General features: G+C 44.8%; 1 protein-coding gene across 2 annotated transcripts in view; it reads left to right on the top strand.

Annotated features, from left to right (window-relative positions):
* ATRNL1 (attractin like 1) overlaps positions 1 to 8,865 on the top strand; it is a 715,591-nt gene extending 706,726 nt beyond the window's left edge. For both annotated transcript variants that reach the window (XR_014253040.1, XR_014253041.1), the window contains one exon: positions 7,423 to 8,865. The gene's annotated coding sequence lies outside the window, so the exon portion shown is untranslated. The remainder of the gene's footprint in view (positions 1 to 7,422) is intronic.
* Positions 8,866 to 9,592: the final 727 nt, after the last annotated feature.

Raw genomic sequence — 9,592 nt, 5'->3', positions numbered from 1 at the left:
CAAACGATTGTGTAACCTCTAAACTGTGTGGATTTGATCCATTTATAACACAAAGTTAGTCTAGCCCAAGTTAATCACCCTGAAGCTATTAGCCATTTGGAATCTCTCTCGGATGGGACGAGAGGTCATGCATTTACAACGTGTGGGTTTTGTGAATAATTGTTTCCTCTTCCATGCTGAGCTTGTGTTTTCTTGATGAAAAATCCATGATTTTTTCCCACCTGATCTGAGGGTCCTCTCACCTTTGGAGACTTCTCAGCCCTTGCTTTAATAACTCTGGCTTTTTTGACCTTGCATCTCAGCTCTCCTATGTATGCCCCTAGACGTGGTAGAAAAATCCAGAGTGTGTGTCCAGCAAATGGCCTCAAGGGGGGCCTGGCTTGTGGGCTCACCGACTGCGTTTTCTAGTGCTTTCGCGTTTTAAGTGCTCCTAAACCAACAGCCGGCAGCACTGGTCATTAGGGAAGCCGTGGACGCTGAGTCGGTGCGTCAGTCCAATTACTGGGGCATGTCTGGCAGCCTTTCCGCTGTGGGTCGGGGCCCACGGCATTGCGAGTGTCATCGGTGCTCTGGCAGCCTAAGCATTTGTTTTAGGCTTAATTGGCCTGAGGCTGGTACATGGACCCTGGCTTTGTCCTCTAAAGCAATGCATGTAGCACTGCAGTCAGAAAGAGGGGGAGCTGCTTTGGCAAAGCCTTTCACCAGAAGAATAAAGCCTCGGTGTCGCCACATCAAAGGCAGGTGGCAGCGACCACCGGCTACAGCTCCGCTCACCTCGGGCTTGCTGGGTAATGTGGCATGCAGCATACCTGAAATGACAAAAAGCACTTTTCTTTTTAATTCTCAGCTCCAACCAAATGCTTTCCCATGATGTTTTTCTCCCATAAATCAGCCTTGAGGATAAAGTATGCGTACACAAACATTTCTTACCAGTCAGCACTTTCTTTACTGCTTTGTAGGAAAATAGGTGACAGTGTTTTTCCCACCCCACTGTCCGGCTAGTGGGTGTAAGGAGCGCTGGGTGGGAAATCAGATGACAGGCTGTAGCCCTGGCTCTGCCACAGTGTACTTGTGACCTTGGAATTGACATTTAACCTCTTCCAGCCTCAGTTTACCCAAGGGAAAAATGAGAATACTAATACCTATCCTGTCTATCTCACTGGTAACTATAATAACTGAGTGAAAGCAATCTCTGAGAAGTGCAGATTATCCAGATGCAAGGTACTGTTAATTTCCACTACTTGAACTGGCGTCTTGTTTTCTTTTTCCCTTTGGATCTGTGTTGTGGACTGTTTTTCATCAGCCACAGATAAGTGTCTTCAGAGCTGGTGTCTCTGGCAGCAGAAGAGCCGCTCACCTTCCTCATCTATCACTGTTTGTCACATTTCCTAAAGAAGATCTCTGTAGATCATGCACCAGTTTCTTGGGGGCAGCTATCCATCAAGGTGGAACCTGGGTCATTCATCTTTGCACCTGGCAGCTGCCACCGACACAAAGCAGACGCTGCCCCGAAGGGCTAAGAAGTGACAGGCACCGCTCCTCTGGGAGGGAGCCAAAACCACCCCCCGACTCGTAATGTGTGCATTTGGGGAAGAAATTCCAGAGAGGATGTGTGTTTGAAATTATTGCCCTCCCAAACCCCAATCCTGTTTCATGTGCTTCTTGCCCAAATCTAACACCCAAGAAAGAAGGAATGGTCTCAGGAGACTCTGGATCCATTTCCAGGTATCTTAATGTTGACATTACGATTAGTATTCAGTTCACAGAATGTATGGAAAGCTCAGGTGAGGCCTTTGTGAACACTCACACTTTGAGGAGTTAGACATCACTTGTGCAGTGAGTATCTGAGCTTGCGCTCTGCTCCAGGAGTACAATCGTGAACAAGCCAGACGGAGCCTTTGTTCCCGAGATCTGACATTCCAGGGGAGGACAGGATGACAGGTAACAGGCAGTCACTGTGTAATGTGACATGGAGATGTATGGGGGCTCACGGGGCATCTGGGGAAGCGACTCTCTGGACATGGAGCCTCAGGGAAGCTGCATAGGTGTTAACCAGGTTGGGTGGGAGCTGTGGGGGCAGAATAGGGTTCAGGGCAATGGGAGAGCAGGTGTAAGGCCCAGCGTGGAGGGGAGGCTGCACTAGAGCAGCGGTCCACGACCAGCATCACGAGCATCACCTGGGAACTTGTTAGAGATGTGAAGTCTTGGGCCCCATCAAAGGCCTACATAATCAGAAACTCTTTGGGCGGGGCCCAGAAGTCCATTTTAACAAGTTCTCAGTGATCCTGATGCACATCCTAGTCTGAGAATCACCATGTTAGAGGAACTGTAAAGTGTTTAGACCAGAATTTAGCCCAACTGAGCGTCTTTCCTTCTGGAAGAGACATTACCTCCATCTTTGACAGTATGGTGGGGCCTCTCCTGGCACCCTGCTCTCCTGTAGACTCTCAAGCCACTGCCCTTCCCTGACATGGTCAACTATGGGGTTTTATTCTCAGCTTCTGGTGGGAGTGGTACTCAACCTTCTGACCTCCACATCCCTCTCCCCCAAAGAACTACAGAGAGAAATAGAGACATCCACAGTTACAGTTAGAGATTTCATCAGCCATCTCTCAGTAACTGAAAGAAGAAGAAAAAACAGAAAATCAATAAGGATGTAAAAGACTTGCACAACAATATCACCCTGCTTGACCTAGTTGACTTTTATAAAACATTCATTTCCCCCAAACAGGAAAATACACATTTTTTTTTCAAGTATGCAAGGAACATTTACCGAGACAGACTACATTCTGAGTTACAAAACAAGCCTCAATAAATGCAAAAGGATTTAAGTCACACAAAGTTATTTCTCTGACCACAGTGAAATTAAATTAGAAATCAATCAATATCTGGAAAATTCCAAAATATTTGGAAACTAAATAATACACATCTAAATATCATATGACTAAAGAAGAAATCAAAAGGAAAATTAGAAAATATTTTGAATGAAAATGAAAACACAATGTACCAAAACTTGTGGAATACAGCTAAAGTGGTATTTAAAATGACATTTTTAGCATGAAACGCCTATATATGAGAAGAAAAAAAATCTAAAATAAGTGACCTTAGTTTCCACCTTAAGAAACTAGAAAAAGAAAATCAAATTAAACCAAAAATAAGCAAAAGAAATGAAATAAAGACCAAAGTGAAAATCAGTGAGGTAGGAAACAAACAAAATAGAAAGACTGGAATGAAGCCAAAATCTAGTTCTTTGAGAACGTCAGTAAAATTAATAAGCTTCCAGCCAGATTAATCAGGAAAAGAGAAAGAGAGAGAAAAGACACAAATTACTAATATCAGGAATGAGAGAGGTAATTTTACCACAGATTCTACAGATATTGCAAGAATAGCAGGGTATGATATGAACAAATTCATGCCAATAAATGGAACACGTTTATGCCAATAAATGTAAAATCTTGGATGAATGGACACATTTCTTGAAAGACACAAACTACAAAAGCTCAGTCAAGAAGAAATAGGTAACCTGCATAACCTTATAGCTTTAAATAAACTGAATTCATTTAAATTTTAAATAAATTTAAAACATACCCATAAAACAAAACCAAACAAAACTCCAGACCAAGATGGCTTCACTGGTGAATTACAACTGAACATTTAAGGAAAAAATGATATCAATTCTACACAAACTCTTCCAGATAATGGAAGTGGATGGAATACTTCCCAAGTCTTTCTGTGAGAGCAGCATTACTCTGATACCAAAACTAGACACACATTGCAAGGAAACTACAGACCAATATCCCTCATGAACATATATGTAAAAATTCTTAACAAAATTTTAGCAAATAGAATTAAACAGTATATCAAAAGAAAAATACACCATAACAAGTGGGGTTTATACTAGGAGTGCAAGACTGGTTTAACATTCAAAAATCAATCAATTTATTTCATGTTAACAGAATAAAAGAGAAAATTGATACAGTCCTCTCAATAGATGCAAAAAGAGAGAGAGAAAGAAAGAAAGGAAAGAAGGAAGGAAGGAAGAAAGGAAAGGAAAGGAAGGAAGGAAGGAAGAAAAGAAAGTATTTGACAAAATCAGTATCTATTCCTAGTAGAAGATGTTGGCAAACTAGGTAGAGAAAGGCATCTGAAAAACACAGCTCTTGGTGTTCTGAGACTCAGTTTCAGCACTGGGGTGGGGTAGATTTCCCCACACATACAACAAACAATTCTTAGATACTAGTAGGATATCCTAGAATGAAACTAAATTCTGACACTGTCTACCAGGAGACAGCATCAGATTCTATAGGTTAAGGGTTCAGTCCTACAAGACTGCTGCCCCAGACCCCCACCCACTTCAGAAGCTAGTCGGAGGCCCAGGCTGTTATCTGTGCTTCTGACCAACTGGCTATAAATCAGGGGTTCCCATGACCCCCTCCTCAGGTCTGATTAACTTGTTAGAGTGGCTCACAGACTCAGAGAAACATTATACTTCCTAGATCTCCATTTTATTATAAAAGGCTATGACTCAGGGATGGCCAGATGGAAGAACTACATAGGGCAAGGCATGAGGGAGGGGCTTGGAGCTCCCATGGCCTCTCTGGGTGCATCACTCTCCCAGCACCTCCAAGTGATCACCAACCTGGAAGCTCTTCAAACCCTCTCCTTTGGGGTTTTTATGGAGGCCTCATTACATAGGCATGATTGATTAAACCATTGGCCATTGGTGATTGAACTCAATCTCCAGCCCCTCTCCCCTCCCCAGAGGTCTGGGGCGTGGGACTGGACGTTTCAATTCTCTAATCACATGGTTGGCTCCTCTGACAATCAGCCCTTTTCCTTTGGTTATACCTATGGCTTTCCAAAACTCACTTCACTAACACAACAAAAGACACCTCTATAGCTCTCTTCATCAAGGAAATCCCAAGGGTTTTGGAATTCTGTGCCAGAAAAGGGGAGGAAGATCAAACGTATATTTCTTATTATACATCAGAATATCACAACAGTTAACATCATATAAAACGGTGACAGATTGCTTTGCACCTAACATCTGAACAAGGCAAAGATTTCTGCTCTCAGCACTTCTACCCAAAACTGGGAGATGCTAGCCAGTGCAATAATGCAAGAAAAAAGTATAAAAGACATCCAGATTGGAAATAAAGAAGTGAAACACTCTTTATTCACAGTCAATGTCATTGTCTGCATAAGAAATCTACCAAAACAAAAACAAAGCTGAAAATCTATAAGAACCAATAAGTTACTATAGCAAGGTTGCAGAAGGCAAGATCAATGTAAAAAAATCAGTTTTATTTTTAATTACCAGAAACAAACAATTGAAAATTGAAATAAAAATATCACTTAAAATAGCATCACAAAATATGAAACATAGGGATTGATCTAACAGAAAGATAGCTGTTCTTGGGGCAACTGGTGAAAGATTAAGTGGGCCTGTGGACTGGATTATAATGTGGAAACCATAATTCCTCATTGGGAGGTTATGTGCTGGTTCCCTGGAATAGTGTCCCTGTTTTGGGTATAATACTCTGGAGTATTTTGTGTGAAGTGGCAGGCACAATCAAGCAAAGACGTGTACACTGAAAATCCAGACATTGCTAAGAGAAATTAAAGAAATCCTAAGGAAAAGGAGAGGTTCTCTGTTGCTTTCCTGGGGCCACGAACTGACTGTTAGCCTAGAACACTAGCTCCTCACGGTTCTGGATGCCAGAAGTTCGAAGTGGAGGTGTCAGCGGGGTCATACTCCCTCTGAAGGTTCTAGGGGAGGGTCCTTCCATGCCCATTCTAGCTGCTGGTGCTTGCCAGCAATCCTTGGTGTCCCCTGACTTGTGGTAGCACAATTCCCAGTTCCTGCCTCCTTCCCCTGGCTGCCGTCCATCTGTGTGTATCTGTGTCTCCATATAGCTTTTTTATGAGAACACCAGTCATTGGATCAGGGTCCACTCTAATCCAGTATGACTTTGTCTTAATGAATTACATCTGCAAAGACCCTATTTTCAAATAAGGTCACATTCTGATGTTCTGGAAAGAAGCGAATTTGGAGTCGGGGGACACTAACCTGTCCGGGCTCTGTAAAGGATGCATCAAAGAAATGAGAGTATAGCAAGTGATAAAGCTGGGATTTTAATTTAGTGCTCAATCATGCAGATTTATGAAGAAAGTTTTGGAATTATTCTAAAGGCAATGGGTTGGCTTTCAATGATTCTGAACAGGAGATAGAGGGGGGGTCAGATCACTGCCTTTAGACACTGTGTGGTATCCACATAGTAGATAATTTCAGAGGGAAGAGCTTATACAAAGCATCCTAAATCCAGGGCTATTATAATTTTTCTCGTTATCTGTAAAGAGAAGAGCCCACAGAGAGGGGCAGGAGCGTGACTGAATTATGGGGAAGGGCACTGGTTGGATGCGGTAGAATAAAGGAAAAGAAGAATTGCAGGGGAACATGAGGTTTTCAGCCTGGAAAGAAGGAAACCTTTACAGAAGGAATTACAGAACCCTGACAGGAGGAATAGTGACAACATTAACCAACAGAGATGACAGAGGAGCAGCTAGTTGTTTTAGGGGCCATGGGCTCAGAAGGTGGGAGTCGAGTTTGGTTGTAAAAATGGAATCCTAGCATGAGTCATGTGGATCAACCCAATAGATGAACAGTTTCAGAAAGGTTAGGAGACAACACTTCTCCTGAATGCCAGCCCATGGCTTTTCCGGAAGCACCCAGCTGGGACTTCTATAAGCAGCTGGAAACAGGGATGGGGTGCCTAGGAGAGACGTGGTGACTGAAAATGTAGCAGGGATGTCTTCTTTCACCAGGGTGGAGACTTGGACACTTCTGCTAAACGGAGGAAGGAAAGTGCTTCTTCCTAAGGTTTCTCTTTCCTTCAGATTGTGTTGGCTTGGATTGGGCTGCAAGCCTATGCCTAAATCAGTCAACAGCAAGGGGAATGGAATCAGCTGTCTTGAACCAATCATTCTGAGTGGGGGAGAGGGGTTGGAATAATTGTCTAGATGTCAACCAATCCACCCAGAGCGTGTAAGCACTAATAGGGCTGGTGGGTCTCCAAGAGAAGGCACATACTTCCCCACTCTGATTTAAACACAGAACCATTTTTGTACATCCAGTTTGAGGAAGGCTGTCCTACAGAGCAGTAGTAGAAGAGTCTCCACATAAAGACTGAGCAGGAATAGCCAGACAGGTAGGAGGAGAACAGGCACCCAAGGCATCAGGCACATCAGGCCCGGAGGAGTTTCTAGAAGGTAAACACTTTCTCTAAAGATTATCTTAACCTTCATCCAAAAGGTAGTTTGCATGTGTTGTCCTCAGTTAATAAACATCCATGTTTTGAAAAATCCTCTTCCACTTCTCGTCCCCCCTCTCCCACCTACGCCCCATGTGTTCTGCTTTAACAGATTCCACAAGCCAAGAGATTCCACTCAGCGTGTTGTCAAGATGGAGAGCAGCTCCCATGGTCCAGAGCAGCAAATGTCCCAGCGACCGATGACCGTATTCTGAAGCAGGACTGTGTGCATGTGTGTGCTTCCCATCACAGATGTCATTCTTCTGCAGAAAAGGAGAGAGTAAAAATTTCCAACCAGAAAGTTAATGGCCAAGGCCGTGCTATTCCCCCTCCCCACCGCACACGCAGACGCTGCCAGAGCTCAGCGAGTTCACAGATGGAGCCCACTTAAGGAAAATGGCACCTCTTAAAAACCACTATGGCATCCACATGAAATGCCAGTGCAGGAGTGGTGGGTGTTACACAGCAGAAGGGATCCGTGGCCTCTTGACTGAATGAAAGCTGCTTCTGGCGTGTCCTGCTCCACTCCACTATAGACACATGCCGAGGAGGAAGGTGCTCCCTGGGGCGGGCATTCAGCATCAAGTCCTCGGGCCTGATGCACCCTGTCCATTGCTCGCTGACCCGGGCGGCCCAGTCACACAGCCTCATTTGTGTGCTCACCCAGCTGTCTCGGTTTCGAAACGTGAGGGAGTTCATGATGGGAAAATGAACTTGCTGCGTGCACTTCTGATAGGTGTGGTGTCTGCTGCCTGCAGATACACGAGCTGCATTGTTGCTAGCTGGGTTTTCTCCCAATGAGACAGAGATTAATTACAGGCGGTGAGCGAAGACTCCCATTCATGAATATGGGACGGTGCAGCAGTAAAGACAGAGACAAATTAGGAGTGCCTGCACCCGTGGCGCCTGTCAGAGGAGGGCTCCAACAGATGGGCTGTAGATACATGTACTTCAGAGGATTGTTTCTTCCTTCATGGCAGCAAAAGCTTTCTAAGGAGGGTATCCGGATACAGAACAATGATGTCCGCCATCTGCATTTCAAAATCAGTGCAGACATGCAGATGATGGCTCAGGGATGGAAAGAGAAGTTTGAATAACTATCTCACGGACGTCACTTTTAATCATTGCTCTTGGAGGCTGGCTCATCAGTCAAAGCAACAACTGTTGCTGACAAGCAGCTTTCATACATCTGATACTAAAGTGTAGCCAAGAGACCCCAGTCGCTTTGAATTCTCTTCAGCCCATTAAGCTACTCCCAGTGAGTCGGAACTGGTGACCTTGAATGGAGAAAATGATGAGTCTAATAAAAGATCTGCAGTGAACTTGTCAAAGTGGGGCATTGGAACAGTGGTGGGGCTGTGACTTTCTGAGAGAAGTTTCCTCCCTGATAGGTAGGTGTGTGTTGACAAAGCTCTACTCCTTCCCAAGGCATCTATCTCTGAAGAATGCTGGGATTGTGGAGTCTGAGGTTCCTGTTCTCTCCGACTCTCACAGCAAGATGATGGGGGGGCCAAAGGGCTGAGCACATCCCCTGTGCCCTCTCGGGTCGGGGGCTTAGCTCTCGGGTCAGGGGCTTAGCTCCTGAAGGCTCCTATGGGCCACCTGAGCCAAGTCCAGCCCTTCTCTGGGGAGCAAGGTCCTATAGTAAGACTAGGTGGGGTGAGGGATAGAGTCATGCAGGGTGAGTGGGAAAGGGGAAACCAGCCACGCTTTAAAATACTTTCTTTCCGATAGATCTTAAATTCTGCATCTGGTTTGTTTGTCACTCTTTCCCCGGCACCCAGAGCAGAGACTGGCTCATAGTAGGTTGTTTCATGAACACTCTTGCTTATCTCCAAAAAGTCTTTCCACGTGACACAGGAGATAGATGGGTCCCAGGCTGAGCAGCTGGAGTTCATCCCCTGTGGACAGATCCTCCAAAATAACAGGAGGGAGGAGAAGCCAAGCCCTGCCCAGACAGGAGACCACATGTATCTCATTCTTGAGGTCAAGAAGGCCTTCCTGACTACGCACGCGCAGAAAGGCTCCTTGAAGGTCAAAAAGGGGGGGAGGAGCGCCACCCCATAGTAGGTGATGTCAACCTACTCATAAACCTCTTCACTAGAATCCATTTTGGCTAAGAGATGCACGTGCACACAGGGGAGAACCCTGAGATATACCGAATATGGACTCAGAACCAGGCAAAGCAAGATGATTGGCCACAGGAAACCCATGTGTCTAGCCACACGTAGCCTTTTTCCTCCCAATAAACACTTGACTTGTTTCACTACTTTCCGTCTCTA

Source organism: Balaenoptera physalus, assembly GCF_965194825.1.
Source record: "Balaenoptera physalus genome assembly, chromosome: 14".
Classification (NCBI taxonomy): Eukaryota; Metazoa; Chordata; class Mammalia; order Artiodactyla; family Balaenopteridae; genus Balaenoptera; species Balaenoptera physalus.
This window is presented reverse-complemented; position numbering and strand designations above follow the sequence as displayed.